The sequence below is a fragment of the Aegilops tauschii genome, chromosome 7 (genome assembly GCF_002575655.3).
Source record: "Aegilops tauschii subsp. strangulata cultivar AL8/78 chromosome 7, Aet v6.0, whole genome shotgun sequence".
NCBI classification, from domain to species: domain Eukaryota; kingdom Viridiplantae; phylum Streptophyta; class Magnoliopsida; order Poales; family Poaceae; genus Aegilops; species Aegilops tauschii.
This window is the reverse complement of record NC_053041.3, coordinates 382,426,633-382,443,971: the sequence shown is the minus strand read 5'-3', so window position 1 is coordinate 382,443,971 and position 17,339 is coordinate 382,426,633.

Here is a 17,339-nt window from a genome sequence, read left to right as displayed (position 1 = left end):
GAATTACAACATACATACTATCAAAATATCGAACACATATCAAGTTCGCATGAGTACTTGCAACATGATTTCTCCCGTGACCTCAAGAACAAAAGTAACTACTCACAAATGATAATCATGCTCAAGATTAGAGGGGTATCAAATAGCATAATGGATCTGAATATATAATCTTCCACCAAATAAACCATATAGTAATCAACACTACTAGTCACCCACAAGCACCAATCTATAGTTTCGGTAACAAGAGTGAACACAAGAGATGAACTAGGGTTTGAGATGAGATGGTGCTGTTGAAGATGTTGATGGAGATTGCCCTCCCCATGATGGGAGAGTTGTTGGTGATGATGACGATGATTTCCCCCTCCGGGAGGGAAGTTCCCCTGGCGGAATCGCTCCGCCGGAGCGTAAAAGTGCTCCTGCCCAAGTTCCGCCTCGAGAGGGCGGCACTCCGTCCCAAAAGTCCTCTCCTTATTTTTTTAGGTCAAAATGACCTATATGCCAGAAGATGGGCACCGAAGGTGGGCCTGGGTGAGCACAACCCACCAGGGCGCGCCTGGGCTCCCTGGCGCGCCCAGGTGGGTTGTGCCCACGTGGTGGGCCCCCTCTGGTAGTTATTTGCTCCAATATTCCTCAAATATTTGATAAAAAAATCTCCATGAAGTTTCAGCTTGTTTGGAGTTGTGTAGAATAGGTGGCCTAACATAGCTTTTCCAGGTCCAGATTTCCAGCTGCCGGAATTCTCTCTCTTTGTGTATACCTTGCATATTATGAAACAAAATACATTAGAATTACTCCAAAAAGCATTATTATGGATAAAAACATCATAAATAATAGTTAGAAAACATGATGCAAAATGGACATATCACATGCAATTTCAAAAAATTTCCTACGATCATGCAAGAACTATCTAGGAGATGCATAGCAACGAGAGGGGAGAGTGTGTCTACGTACCCTCGTAGACCAAAAGCGGAAGCGTTAGCTTAACACGGTTGATGTAGTCGAACATCTTCGCGATCCAACCGATCAAGCACCGAACATACGGCACCTCCGAGTTCCACCAACACCACGGCGTGGTGACGGTGATGGTGAAGTGATCCGCGCAGGGCTTCTCCTAAGCACCACGAAGATATGACCGTGGGAGTAAACGGTGGAGGGGGGCGCCGCACATGGCTATGCAATAGTCTGTTGTGTGCTATGAGCCCCCCTCCGACATATATATAGGTGGGAGGGAGGGAGGAGTAGCCAAAGGAGGCGCCCAAGTAGGAGGAATACTACTTGGGGTCCCTCGCAAGCCGCCCCCTTTCCTTATTTGGGGTGCGGGGAAAGGCAGGGGAGGGTGGCGCCCCCCCTTTTTCTTTCTCCCATGAGAGGGAAAGGTAGGAGGGGCTAGCCCTCCCCCTTTTCCTTCCCTAGGGCAATCCAAACAAGGGAGGGGGCACACCAGCCCCCTTGTGGGCTGGCCTGTCCCCTCCTTTGGCCCATAAGGCCCATAACTTGCCGAGGGGGTGCCCAGAACCCCTTCCAGTGACCCGATTCCTTCCCGGTACGCCCCGAAACACTTCCGGTGTCCAAACATCATCGTCCTATATATCAATCTTTACCCCTCGACTATTTCGAGACTCCTCGTCATGTCCGCGATCTCATCCGGGACTCCAAACAACATTCGGTCACCAAATCACATAACTCATAAAATACGAAATTGTCATCGAACATTAAGCGTGCGGACCCTACGGGTTCGAGAACTATGTAGACATGACCGAGACACCTCTCCGGTCAATAACCAATAGCGAAACCTGGATACTCATGTTGTCTCCCACATATTCTACGAAGATCTTTATCGGTCGAACCGTTATGACAACATACGTTATTCCCTTTGTCTATCGGTATGTTACTTGCCCGAGATTCGATCGTCGGTATCCACATAGTTCAATCTCATTACCGGCAAGTCTCTTTGCTCGTTCTGTAATACATCACCTTGTAACTAACTCATTAGTCACTTTGCTTGCAAGGCTTCTTATGATGTGCATTACCGAGAGGGCCCAGAGATTCCTCTCCGATACTCAGAGTGACAAATCCTAATCTCGATCTATGCCAACCAAACAAACACCTTTGGAGATACCTGCAGAGCATCTTTATAATCACCCATTTATGTTGCGACGTTTGATAGCACACAAGGTATTCCTCCGGTATCCGGGAGTTGCATAATCTTATAGTCGAAGGAATATGTATTTGACATGAAGAAAGCAATAGCAATAAAACTGAATGATCAATATGCTAAGCTAACAGATGGGTCTTGTCCATCACATCATTCTCCTAATGATGTGGTCCCATTCATCAAATGACAACACATGTCTATGGTTAGGAAACTTAACCATCTTTTATTAACGAGCTAGTCTAGTAGAGGCTTACAAGGGACACGGTGTTTTGTCTATGTATCCACACATGTATCAAGTTTCCGACTAATACAATTCTAGCATGAATAATAAACATTTATCATGATATAAGGAAATATAAAATAACAACTTTATTATTGTCTCTATGGCATATTTCCTTCAGTCTCCCACTTGCACTAGAGTCAATAACCTAGTTCACATCGCCATGTGATTAAAACAAATAGTTTACATCACCATGTGATTAACACCCATAGTTCACATCGCCATGTGACCAACACCCAAAGGGTTTACTAGAGTCAGTAATCTAGTTCATATCGCCATGTGATTAACACCCAAAGAGTTCTAAGGTGTGATCATGTTTTGCTTGTGAGAGAGGTTTAGTCAACGGGTCTGCCACATTCAGATCCATATGTATTTTGCAAATTCCTATGTCTACAATGCTCTGCATGGAGCTACTCTAGCTAATTGCTCCCACTTTCAATATGTATCCAGATTGAGACTTAGAGTCATCTGAATCGGCGTCAAAGCTTGCATCGATGTAACTCTTTACGACGAACTCTTTATCACCTCCATAACCGAGAAATATTTCCTTTGTCCTCTTAGGTAACTAAGGATAATTTTGACTGTTGTCTAGTGATCTACTCCTGGATCACTATTGTACCTCCTTGCCAAACTCATGGCAAGGTACACAATAGGTCTGGTATACTTCATGGCATACTTTATAGAACCTATGGATGAGGCATAGGGAATGACTTTCATTCTCTCTCTATCTTCTGCCGTGGTCGGGTATTGAGTCTTACTCAACTTCATACCTTACAACTCAGGCAAGAACTCCTTCTTTAACTGATCCATTTTGAACTCCATCAAAATCTTGTCAAGGTATGTACTCATTGAAAGTCTTATCAAGCGTGTTGATCTATCTCTATAGATCTTGATGCCCAACATGTAAGCAGCTTCACCGAGGTCTTTCATTGAAAAATTCTTATTCAAATATCCTTTTATGATACCCAGAAATTCTACATCATTTCCAATCAACAATATGTCATGCACATATAATATCAGAAATGCTACACAGCTCCCACTCACTTTCTTGTAAATACATGCTTCACCATAAGTCTGTATAAAACCATATGCTTTGATCACCTTATCAAAGCGTATATTCCAACTCCGAGATGCTTGCACCAGTCGCTAGAGTTTGCACACATTGTTAGCACCTTTAGGATCGACAAAACCTTCTGGTTGCATCATATACAACTCTTCTTTAAGAAATCCATTAAGGAATGTAGTTTTGACATCCATTTGCCAGATTTCATAAAATACGACAATTGCTAACATGATACGGACAGACTTAAGCATCGCTACGAGTGAGAAAATCTCATCGTAGTCAACACGTTGAACTTGTCGAAAACCTTTTGCGACAAGTCAAGCTTTGTAGATAGTAACACTTCTATCAGTGTCCATCTTCCTCTTGAAGATCCATTTATTCTCAATGGCTTGCTGATCATTGGGCAAGTCCACCAAAGTCCACACTTTGTTCTCATACATGGATCCTATCTCAAATTTCATGGCCTCAAGACATCTGTCGGAATCTGGGCTCATCATAGCTTCTTCATAGTTCGTAGGTTCGCCATGGTCTAATAACATGACTTCCAGGACAGGATTACCGTACCACTCTGGTGTGGAACGTGCTCTATTCGACCTACGAGGTCCAGTAGTAACTTGATCTGAAGTTTCATGATCATCATCATTAGCTTCCTCTCTAGTTTGTGTAGGCATCATGGGAACGGATTTCACTGATGTGCTACTTTCCAATTCGAGAGAAGGTACAATTACCTCATCAAGTTCTACTTTCCTCCCCTCACTTCTTTCGAGAGAAACTCCTTCTCTAGAAAGGTTCCATTCTCGGCAACAAAGATCTTGCCTTCGGATCTGTGGTAGAAGGTGTACCCAATTATTTCCTTAGGGTATCCTATGAAGATGCACTTCTCCGATTTGGATTCGAGCTTATCAGGCTGAAGCCTTTTGATATAAGTGTTGCAACCCCAAACTTTAAGAAACAACAACTTAGGTTTCTTGCCAAACCACAGTTCATACGGTGTCGTCTCAACGGATTTAGACGGTGCCCTATTTAACATGAATGCAGCTGTCTCTAATGCATAACCCCAAAACGATAGTGGTTAATCGGTAAGAGACATCATAGATCGCACCATATCTAATAAAGTACGGTTACGACGTTCGGACACACCATTATGCTGTGGTCTTCCAGGTGGCGTGAGTTGTGAAACGGTTCCACATTGTTTTAAATGAAGGCCAAACTCGTAATTCAAATATTCGCCTCCGCGATCCGATTGTAGAAACTTTATGTTCTTGTTACGGTGATTCTCCACTTCACTCTGAAATTCTTTGAACTTTTCAAATGTTTCAGACTTGTGTTTCATTAAGTAGATATACCCATATCTTCTCAAATCATCCGTGAAGGTCAGAAAATAACGATACCTGCCGCGAGCCTCAACACTCATCGGACCACATACATCGGTATGTATTATTTCCAAGAAGTCATTAGCTCGCTGCATTGTTCTGGAGAACGGAGTTTTAGTCATCTTGCTAATGAGGCATGGTTTGCAAGCATCAAATGATTCATAATCAAGTGATTCCAAAATTCCATCTGCATGGAGTTTCTTCATGCGCTTTACACCAATATGACCTAAACGGCAGTGCCACAAATATGTTGCAGTATCATTATCAACTTTGCATCTTTTGGCATCAATATTATAAATGTGTGTATCACTATGATCGAGATTCAATAAACCATTTACATTGGGTGTATGACCATAGAAGGTTTTATTTATGTAAACAGAACAACAATTATTCTCTGACTTAAATGAATAACCGTATCGCAATAAACATGATCCAATCATATTCATGCTCAACGCAAACACCAGATAACATTTATTTAGGTCCAACACTAATCCCGAAGGTAGAGGGAGTGTGCGATGGTGATCTTATCAACCTTGGAATCACTTCCAACACACATCGTCACCTCGCCCTTAACTAGTCTCTGTTCATTTTGCAACTCGTGTTTTGAGTTACTAATCTTATCAACTGAACCGGTATCAAATAGCCTGGGGTCACTATGAACACTAGTAAAGTACACATCAATAACATGTATATCAAATATACCTTTGTTCACTTTGCCATCCTTCTTATCCGCCAAATATTTGGGGTAGTTCCGCTTCCAGTGACCATTCCCTTTGCAGTAGAAGCACTCAGTTTTAGGCTTAGGTCTAGCTTTGGGATTCTTCACGGGAGTGGCAACTTGCTTGTCATTCTTCTTGAAGTTCCCTTTCTTTTCCTTTGCCTTTTTTTTCTTGAAACTAGTGGTCTAGTTAACCATTAACACTTGATGCTCTTTCTTGATTTCTACCTTCGCCGATTTCAGCATCGCGAAGAGATCGGGAATCTTTTCCGTTATCCCTTGCACATTATTGTTCATCACGAAGTTTTAGTAGCTTGGTGATAGTGACTAGAGAACTCTGTCAATCACTATCTTATCTGGAAGATTAACTCCCACTTGATTCAAGTGATTGTAGTAACCAGACATTCTGAGCACATCCTCACTGGTTGAGCTATTCTCCTCCATCTTGTAGGCAAAGTACTTGTCAGAGGTCTCATACCTCTCGACACGGGCATGAGTCTGAAATACCAATTTCAGCTCTTGGAACATCTCATATGCTCCGTGGCGTTCAAAACGTTTTTGAAGTCCCGGTTCTAAGCCGTAAAGCATGGTGCACTAAACTATCAAGTAGTCATCATATCAAGCTTGCAAAACGTTCATAACGTCCGTACACTACAAAAAAAGACACTTCCGTGATGATACGTGTTTGTCACAGTAGGTCACGTTTTCTGTCATGCATGTACATCCATGACAAATTTATGACAGAATCAAGATAGTCATACCTGTGCTGTCGTAGAAGTGTTCCATGACATTACGAAAATTATCATCACGGAAGTGTCCACTTCCATGACGATAAATCATGCGTCATAGAATTGCTTTCATCAAGGGTGACCGACATGTGGCATCCACCGTAACGGGACGCCGTTAAGCTATCGGGTCCGGTTTTGGATCCGATAACCAGTTAACAGCCCAGACCAATGGGAATTTTCCACGTGTAAAATTCTCATTGGCCGGAGGAAACACGTGTCGGCTCAACGTTCGGACAGATGTCATCCACTCATTGGACAGGAGGCGCCTATGATACGTCGACACGTGGCACGGCCCAACAAAGGCCCATTCCGGTGAAAAGGCTAGGTCTGTCAAAATAAGCGGGCCGGCCCATTAGCGGCCTACTTGAATCAGGCCCATTTACAAGTACGGCCCATACAAGTTACACAGAATCATCCCGTCAAAGGCCCATTCTAGATTCGACAATTTCCAGCCCATCGTCAGTTTAAGCCCATTAACGGCCCGCTATGTTTTTGGGCCCAATTGCGGCCCGAGCTTCTTTCGGCCTGTTAGCAGCCCATCGTCAGTTCCAGCCCGTTAACGGCCCGGAACGTTTTTCGGCCTTTTCTCGGCTCATTCTACAGTTGGGCCAATTCTAGCCCGCTGCGACTTTAGGCCTGTCCTCGACCCATTCAGTAAATGGGCCAACTCTTAGCCCATTTTGTCTCTCGGCCTATTAAGGGCCCGCACAATAGTTGGGCCTTTGACTTTAGGTCCATTAGGGGCCCACGTTCCGCAGGGCATCATTTCATCCCAACGCGACTTTCGGCCTGTTAAAAGCCTAGTTTGCAAATTGGGCCTCCTCTGGCCCATAACACTTTCGGCCTCTTACTGGCCCGTAAAGTAAAAGGGCCGAGACAAAATTGACATTTATTTCGGCTTGCTAAAGGCCCGCAGGCCATTTCTATTTATACGGCCCTATCGAGCTTTAGGCCTGTTGACGGCCTGCTAAGAGCCGTTGTTACGGTGGGCCCATTTGGGATCCACTTAATATTATTTTGACCAGCCCAATTAAGACCCGCTTTGACTGCACATTCTTGTTCATTTGTATGGCGTCCAGGAAATGTTTGGGCGTGTTGGCCCTCGTTTCAACGATATAGCATATTCAAGAATTATACTACTCTATACTATCGCCTCTAAAAAACATACACTGTGCAATAAAAAGCATAGAAACATAGAATAATCCTACACTATACAATAAAGAAATTACAGCCGAATATACCCACTGGGCATTATAGTTCGGCACCGGTGATTATAAAGTGTACACAAATAGCAAATTACATACACTGGACAAATAAAGCTTATACATCATGGACACGCATCAACAGAACTTACCATTTGAACTATAATCTCTTCAGAAAAAAGGATTGGCCGGATTCAGATAGCACAAAATTCAGTCTGCAAAATCTCCAATTCCTTCATGGTTACCTTAGTGTCTTGTTTCATTTTTTGAGTCCTGCATCTAATACCTGCATGTCCAGTCTCAACTTGTTGATTGTACATTGAGAATCATGTACACGTTGTCTTGCCACCTCTAGTTGATGCTCGAGAACATCAGCACATTCCAATTCTAATCCATAATCATTCAGTAACGGCCATGCCGCACTGCTCGCAGATCTTTGTGTTGATGTCACTTCATCCTAAAAATGTTTCTTTAAGTACACATGACCAGGGCAAAAATATAGTTACAACAGTGAAGCAAGCAAGACAGACTATTTTGTACATGGAAAAACGGGACTAACAATAATGTTACACGTCATGAAGCATAAGCAGGTGATATTTTAAAAATTATAAAAAAGGTAGTCTCTGCATCCTGCATACAGAAATCTGTCTTAGCTCACCAGAGGAGCATGATGTTGGGGCCCAATCCAAAACACAGACAAGTTACAAATTTAGACAGCATGTTGCGTATAAGTAAGCAAGCAGTTGGCCATTCTGGAGCTCAATTAAAGTCTTAGGGAGCATAATGAACAACAGAGGGATTCATACAAACCTACTACAACAAGGAAAACTATGCAATCATTAGCCTAGTATAAACTAGATTGTGAGCCTCATGCAATAATAGTTGGTTAATAGTCTTCAAAGCTTCAGGCGCACTTCGCCAGAGTAATTAAATGGTAAGGCCTTTAATTATGTCAACTAATAGTTATACAAGTACCCGACATCAGGCATCATTGTTTGGGCATCTCATTAACTGAGGACAAATAAAGCAATTGAAAAGAGCAAATTAACTATGTCTGAAACAAACAAGGAATTGAACTGTTGAGTTGGATACAGTGACTTACCTTCACTGGTTGAACAGGCTCAGCGCAACTCCTACTTCTCTTGCAAGGCTCCTTCCTAACATCTTGTACTTGGAAATCCTCAATCTTATCTTCATTGCACCCCCTTTGCAAGGTGACACAAACTAGTTACTCGTCTCCTTGGAAGATAAATATGCATACTTTCCAGTCTGTGAACAACACAAAAGGATGAGATTATAACAAAACAATACCACATAATGAAACATGCCACATCTCTTGCACTTGCACACAATGAAATGAGCATTTACTATGTCTGCACTATGTAAAAACTAGGCATACCTTCAAACTGGATCTCCAGGTACTCTTGGAGAGCCTACTTTAGTGTACAGCCAAACCTTTATGTCACCTATGAGTTAGACGAGGCCCCACTACAGCAACCCTTAGTGCTTAAATCATTGACAAGCTCTGTTAGAGTGTTAGGTCAAGAACAACAAGTAATCAAAGCAAACAGTCCTAGTATGGCTGGCTGATGCAAACAACAATTGAACAGATGTGTGAGCAAATCTTACATATCAAGAAAAGAAGCAAAGAAGGAGGCTTAAAGACCATCACTTGACTGACCAGATTTAAGGGGCATTTAAACATCATGCGCAACGTATGAACTAACATAAACATTGCATATTCCAGATTCTACAATGGAATGCACATGTATTAGGTTATGCCATGTATGATGATGCCTAAATGTACACTATAGCAGGCAGGAGTGATTCATCATTGCACGCACAATTGAATTGCAGGTTAAGGGCCAGTTCGATTCCGCCTTTTCAGGGCTTATTGTCAAAATAAGCCATAAAAGATGTAAAGAAGTCATTTTTTGAGTTATGGGCTTGGGCTTAACTTATTTCGCTTTGGAGGGGGGTGTTTCAGGTAGAAGCTCACTAAAAATTGAAGGGAAGGGCAATAGTGAAATGACTCTGTTGTCTGCCTATATTACACTCAAAATGCAACTGCTCATGCCCGCGTCACACCTGACCCTCAAGTAAAAACAAACACGCAAGCGTTCATTGCCCTGCCCGCTTGCATCTCCTCTCCCCTTTCCCTCTACCTCGATCCCCTGCCTGCAGCCCTAGGGTTCCTCCAGCGAGTCGTCGCCTCTGGTCCCATCTGGCCTGGTCCTCGACGATGCTCTGTCCAACTAGGCTACATGGCCGGCAGGTAGGGGCAAATCTCCCTGGCTGCTCCTCCCTCTGGCGCCGCCCCTCATTCTCATGGTCTCTAGCAGCTGCTCCACTGTGGTCCGTCCAACGCACTACTCCGGCGGGCGCCGCACAACTACGGCTGATGCCACACTGCAGCAGAAGGCACCTTATTCCCCCTCCCCTCCTCCCAGGCCGTGGCCTTGAGGTGCTGTTGAAGGATGAGCTCATCCAACAAGGTGAGGATCTCCTCTGATTTTTTGCCAAATTTTCATTCTGATCCACTATACGATGAATTGCTATCAGCTGCTTCTACTGCTGCTATATGATGCATTGCTATGAGCTGCTCCTGCTGCTGCTATATGATGAATTGCTATGAGTTGCTGCTGCTATATGATGAATTGCTATGAGCTGCTCCTGCTGCTGCTATATGATGAATTGCTATGAGATGCTGCTGGTATATGATCAATTGCACACTGCTGTTGTTGTCTGATGAGTTGCTATGAGCTGCTGCTGCTATATGATGCTTTCAGGTGGTGCTGCAATATGATAATAACCAGCCACTTGGACCATCAAATTTCAATAAATAATTGTTCTTCATTTAAATGTGGGTCATGCATTCTTCGTTTAAATTAGGTAATGGGATCTCTATGGAAGACATTGACCAAAGTAGATTGTGCCAAGTAGATGGTATCTTTGTATTTGCATTTTGAACAAATAGTGATGGTTTGTTTTCCTATCATATTAATTACTGCACTGGGTTCAATTTGTGATGTTTGCAAGTCAAATTATTTTTCATATGGGCAGCAAAATGAAAAAATATAATGCAATCTAGACTTTTCACTGATCATACCAAAGATAAGCTGAAAAGAAAGGCAATGAAAAGAACTGGTTGGCTTATTACCTGGAGCTTATATTCACAGGTGCTTATTTTCTTAGGATAACTCGTAATAACTGTCCCTAATAAACTTGGCCAATAGAACTGACATACAAATAACATGTCACGATGATTGCAATGGAGGAGTGACCTACCATAGCACACTGTATAGGCTCACCGCTGCCTCTCCTTTTTTGCGATGTTCCATGAAATTGCCACATACATCTTGTACTTTTTCATTGTGTAACCCTATCTGCAAGTTGACACGGCTAATTTCAGACATCTCTACATGATAATACATTGCATACCCCTTGCGCATATTTAAACCACCTATTAATGATTGTGTGCGTAGCATAAACTAGCCATGACTCTGTGTGCTGGACTAGCAGGCACTCTAAGGGAGCCTAATGTAGTGCATTGGAATTCCTACATGCCACCTACGATTTTGTGTAATGTACTGCCTCTATTCCTAAATATATGTCTTCGTAGAGATTCTAGTATGGACCACATACAGATGTATAGATGCATTTTCGAGTGTAGATTCACTCATTTTGCTCCGTATGTAGCCTATAGTGGAATCTCTAGAAAGACTTATATTTAGGAACGGAGGTACGAGGTAGTATCATGTATGACATCTACATATCTAATTTAGCAGCCAGTATTAGAAATCATTGTCTGCACAAAGGGATTACTGGTCGAAAATCCTAGCAAAGCACGCTGGCAGGCACACAACAATACAAGAGAGAGACGCACTTACAAGATCATAGCAATGCCTCAGTCCAGGATCTTGGTTGGCCAAGCTGTTAGATCCAGAAGAAACATCGTCCTTGTAGTTTTTGCCAGCTGCATAAAGTTAACAGCGACCTGTTAGTATATTTGAAGTACATCGGGCAGGTGATGCTGGATGGGTTTAAAGGTGACAAGTACCTAGGCCGTGGCGCGTGGTTGGCATCTTGCCAGACGGTGGGAATCAGGTTAGAAACGTCAAGGGTGATGATGCTGCGCTGGCTGTCGGGGTCCGGTAAGGAGATCTAGAACCGTCGAGTAGGGTGTTTGTGGAGCGGCTCCGGTAGGGTGGACTACGGTGTGGGCGAAGCGGATCTGTGGCTGTGGACGAGGGCGTCGGTGAAGCTACTCCGGTGGTTGGGTTAAGGATAGTGTCAACAATGCGGATCTGCGGTCGTGGACGGGGCGTCAGAAGCTGCTCCGGTAGGTTGGATGAGGGTGCGACGAAGCGGATCTGTGGCCGTGGACTTGTGAGTTGGCAAAGCGGCCCCGGTAGGGTTGAGAATGGTGTAGGCGTAGCTACTCCGGTAGGGTTGACGATGGTGTCGGCGAAGCGGCTTTGGTAGGGTTGAGGAAGGTGTCGGTGAAGAGGATCGGAGGCCGTCGGTGGGGCGGCTCCGGGGGGTGTGGACGAAGCGTCTCCGATGGGGAGTACGAATGAGCCGCTGCAGATGCGCTGCGGTTGACGAGAGTACCGACGAAGCAGATCCGGCACCGTGGACAAGGCCGGCACTGAATGGGCTATGGTACAGTGGTGGATGAGCAGTCTACTTGTTTCTAGTGGAGGTGGGAGGGGTAGATGCGGCCGCAGAAGCAGATCCGGCGAGGTGGACGCCGCTGGCAGTGAATGGGCTCTGGTACACCGGTGGATGAGCAGTCTAGGGTTTCGAGTGGGGAGGGGTAGAAAGGCCGATGAAGTACGGACGGCGTGATGTAAGATGCTCTGGTGCTGTGGAGTTAGTCGTTTTTTCGGGAGGGGGAGAGGAAATGCGGGTGCCGTGTGGTGGGGGGAACCGGAAGTTACGAAAGCATCCCCGACCTATTATGTAGATGAGGGCGGTATTGTTACTGTTGTTCTCCGTGCACCAAGGACAAAAGGGGAATTTCGTATGCTAAAGACTAGGTGGCGGAAATTTTAGAAGGAGGTGGGAGATTTTGCCGCCCACGGGATCGTTCGTATCCAGTTTCAACTAATTTTGGACCGTGCTAGCGGGAAGGTCATGCGAGACTGTGTACACGGGGCACGCATCAGCAGTTAATAACTGGTGTGAAGTCCACCCCAAAAAAAGACAATAACTTGGGATGATGTGCCGGTAACTTGACGTTCACACGGGCGCGGCCAATCGTATGGGTGTAGAGGCGCGTTCACAAAAAGAAGGGATCAAACGCTCAGCCTATGTATTTCTCGTGTAAATAGATAATTTAGTGCCTTGGTTATTTACTTTAAACATAATGCATTGATGTGTTAGTGTAGAGGCACACAAAAAGAAATGGATATTGTAGTCCCACAAAAGAAATGGAAATTGTAGTCCGCTACTTAAAAGTGTTATCTCATATGATTACACAGCCTCCATTTCATAAATTGCGTTCCCGTTGAATTCATATATGAATATTACATATATTACTTCATAATAGAACCTTAAATCATCCAAGACTAATGAATTTGAATGCAAGAGTAACAATGGTGCATGTACATGATAGCTACATTGGTTGTTTGAAGAAACATCACTGTAACTTTGGCATGCACAATTGAAAAGGTTTATTTAGATAGAAAAAATGTGATATGTGAGTGTCCAATCTTTATAGCGTTGAATCGATATTGTACCTTTGGCCACGATACGAAGTAGATATTGATTTATGTTCAAGCGATGCACATCCACAATCGCTAGATAGTGATATGTGAAAGAATTGTGCAATCTCTCTCACACGCATACATATCTCATTTCCCCGTGGGCATCGGAATCACACACGCGCACTTCGTGTATTTCTCTCCCTCCGTCAAGGTTAGAATTCGTCTTTCTACCCTGTCCTACAAGTCTCTCACATAGAAACACACACGCTCTCTCTGTCGAACATGCCCACCCACAACCACTAATGTCTCAAAGGATAATTATGTCTCTCACACATATGCCTAAGGTTAACTCGAGTTCCGGAACCATATGAATACATAGAATCGGATTCCAACAGAGCACCTTTTGTTTTGAGACCTCGCTCTCTCTCTCTCTCTCTCTCACACACACACACACACGCGCGCGCGCGCGCGCGCGCGTAGACATTGTTTATCGCTTCATTTTTTCCGGCACTTGCATGCACACTGTTTGTTTATCTCCGTGATACTTTAAGTATGCCTCGCACACATCCTATCTACCTATCCCTTAATATAGATATAGGTCACACAAACTCCTTCTCCCTACTAGCAAGATGCCCATGCGTTGCACGGAACATCAAGATGCATTTGTATGATTAGTTTATCTTGTGGGAGAAAAAGATGAACGAGGGAATGCCTTATTTGCAAATGTGGAGAGGGGTGTGGGTATCTTTTTGCAAAATTACCATAGTTTCCTTCCTATCCGTCAGATATAAATCGGATGGCCTATATTGCAAGATGGCAGGAACACCATCATCACCAACTCTATTTTTTTTTTATAAAAGTAGAGATATGTAAGTGTCACTGCCCCCCCACCCACCCACCCCCCACACACACACTTCCCGACACCGAAGGAATAGGGTGACACCTCAATCTTGATACTAATCTATCGACTGGCTTCTCTCTCAAACACACACACACACACTACCCGACACCGAAGGAGCAGGGTGGCACCTCGATCTTGATAGTAATCTATCTACTCCTCTTTCACACACACAGATACACACACACTCGCTAGTTGTGCCTCTGTGCCTATCGCACACACTCTCGATACGTCTTTCTCTCCGTCCCCTTTCCCACCCCCAACCCCAACAATGACAGCAGAAGGGTGACAACTCGATCTGTGCCTCGCTTAAACACACAAGATACATCTTTTTCTCCGTAGCCCCCTCGATATGTAGGCTGCTCGCGCGCGCACAGCTGTAGTGACGATGACGCTGAACCCAATGTGCCTTGTTTTCACCGGCCTCATGTGATAGTTTTCACCCTGTTTTCTGTTAATTAACAAGACAACCTTTTCTTTGTTACTACTAGTGAATCTGAAATCATTCGGGGTAGACATATAATATATCACTTCAACCCAATTATCGTAGTAACTATTTTAAAAGAAACTAGCTAGATGCCCGTGCATTGCACGGAACATCAAGATGCATTTGTATGAGTAGTTTATCTTGTGAGAGACTAGCAAGATGCCCATGCGTTGCACGTAACATCAAGATGCATTTATATGAGTAGTTTATCTTGTGAGAGAAAAGGATGAACGAGGGAAGGCCTTATTTGTAAATGTGGAGAGGGGTGTGGGTATCTTTTTGCAAAATTGCCATAGTTTCCTTCCTATCCGTCAGATATAAATCGAACGGCCTATATTGCAGGATGGCAGGCACACCATAATCACCAACTCTGTTTTTTATCTCTAACTCCTATAAAAGACTCAGTTGGTGATGATGGTGTGTCTGCCATCCGTCATTTCTGACCATCAGATCTGCATCTAACGACTATGATGTAAGTTGTGGCATTTCTGCAACAAGCCCCACTTCTCTGCTCCAATTTGCAGAAACCCCTTAGTATCTTGAAACCAACCACATCCCTCCCCCACCTCATCAAAACAACTACAAGGAATATATTTTGAGTGAAACCTAATACGAGTATATTTTTAGTGATATATACACCAAACTAGAGTGTTTTTCTTTCAAGTTTGTGAACATGTATTATTCTATTCTGGATCCGTTGCAACACACGTGCACATTGGTAGTAAGAGTAGAGAAAAGGATGAACGAGGGAAGGCCTTATTTGCAAACGTGGAGAGGGGTGTGGGTATCTTTTTGCAAAATTGCGATAATTTCCTTCCTATCCGTTAGATATAAATCCGACGGCCTATATTGCAGGATGGCCCGCACACCATCATCACCAACTCTGTTTTCTACTCCCTCCGTTCCTAAATATTTGTCTTTTTAGAGATTTCAACAAGTGACTACATACGGTGAAAAATGAGTGAATCTACACTCTAAAATATGTCTACATACACATCCGTATGTGGTACTCCATTTGAAATCTGAAAAAGACAAATATTTAGGAACGGATGGAGTAGAAGAGTAGACATGGAGATATATCTCCAACATGGTCTAGAACAAAAATGTGCTGGACTGGTTAGCGCCGGATGCTCGCAACGCGATGACCTGAGTTCGAATTCTGTCTTTAACTTTAGATTTTTATATTATATATATTACTTATTTAATATATACTTCTTTCGCTACTGTACTGACAGTGGAACCCACAGAGTACTTAGAATACAAGATTAAGGATGGACTTGTTTCTTTTTAACTTTCTGTACGAAGCTGTAGCCACCCTGCAAGTCACGTGTACACTGTACATGCAATTAACTTTTTATAGAGGGAGAATCATACACGCAATGAACTCAAATGGATTGGATGTGACTCTATTATTTCCAGCATAAGAGCATCTCCAACGGCAGCCGGCAAATTTCCTCCCGCTTCCTTCCGCGGAGGACGACATCAAACGCTAGCGGCATACATTTTCACAACTCTAACCAACCAGATGAAATTCATGCAAATACGGACTCTTTTCATATAAGCATGCAGGATTTCGTATAAAAAAGCCGGATCTTCATATAAACATGATTGATTTCATTACATTTACATGAACTAAGCGGTGCTAATCCGGCTCTCTTGGTATAATTAATACTCCCTCCGTCCAGAAATACTTGTCCTAGAAATGGATGTATCTGGACTTATGTTAGTTATAGACACATCCAATTTATCCATTCTTAGAACAAATATTTCCCGCCAGCAGGAGAGGGAGTACCTAATCTAAATGGCCGCCCGCGGATCCCATTGTCTTCCTCATGTCCGGCAGACACTTGTGGCCTTCATGGGACCCAAGTGGCGGCAGCCTCCCGTGTTCTACTTCTCCTTGATGATGGCGGCGGACACGGAGAAGCTGGCCACCGACTCGTCGCTCTCCACACACCCAGCTTCTGTCTCTGCCTGCATGGCATTGCCGCAGGCACGGGAGGCACGCCCACTGACACAGGAGGCGCGTCCACCGCATACACTAGTGGCGCGGTACGATGCAGCAGCGACGACGCCCGTACCGGCGTGCTCGCCGCCGTGCCGGCGTGGAGCAACTCGCCACTCCTCATCGAGCTGAACTGGAGCGGCGAGTTACTGAACCACGCGCCGGATTGGGGCGGCAACTGACTCCGTCGGGCCAAGCGAGGTTGATGAAGCACCAAGCGGCCTCGCCCGTATCCGGAGGGCTCGGCGGGCCACCCAGCCGGTAGTATGCCGGAGAATGGCTCCTGGGAAGCCATCGGAAGAGTGGAGAAAATGGTGAAGGAGGAGATGGGGGAGCGGCGGAGGGGTGCGATTCTTGCCCGCTGTCTGTCTGGCCTCGTTTAAATAGAGGGCAGACGGTAGGAGCTTGGCCGGCATCTAGCATAGTTTAAACTGAGGGCGGACGGGAGGAGCTCGGCCGGTGTTGCATTTAATTCCGACCCGCTCATGAACGGACGTGTGGCCGGAGTAGGTTTCTCGGTTTGCATGCGGGTTTAACGGAGGGGTTTGATGGAGGCGAGGAGGCGTGTACAGCCGGCGTGCAGCGGGCGGCGCAGTACTATTCGATTTGACAGCGGGAGGCGCAGTTCCCGATACGGCTTTAATGCAGACGAGGGAGGG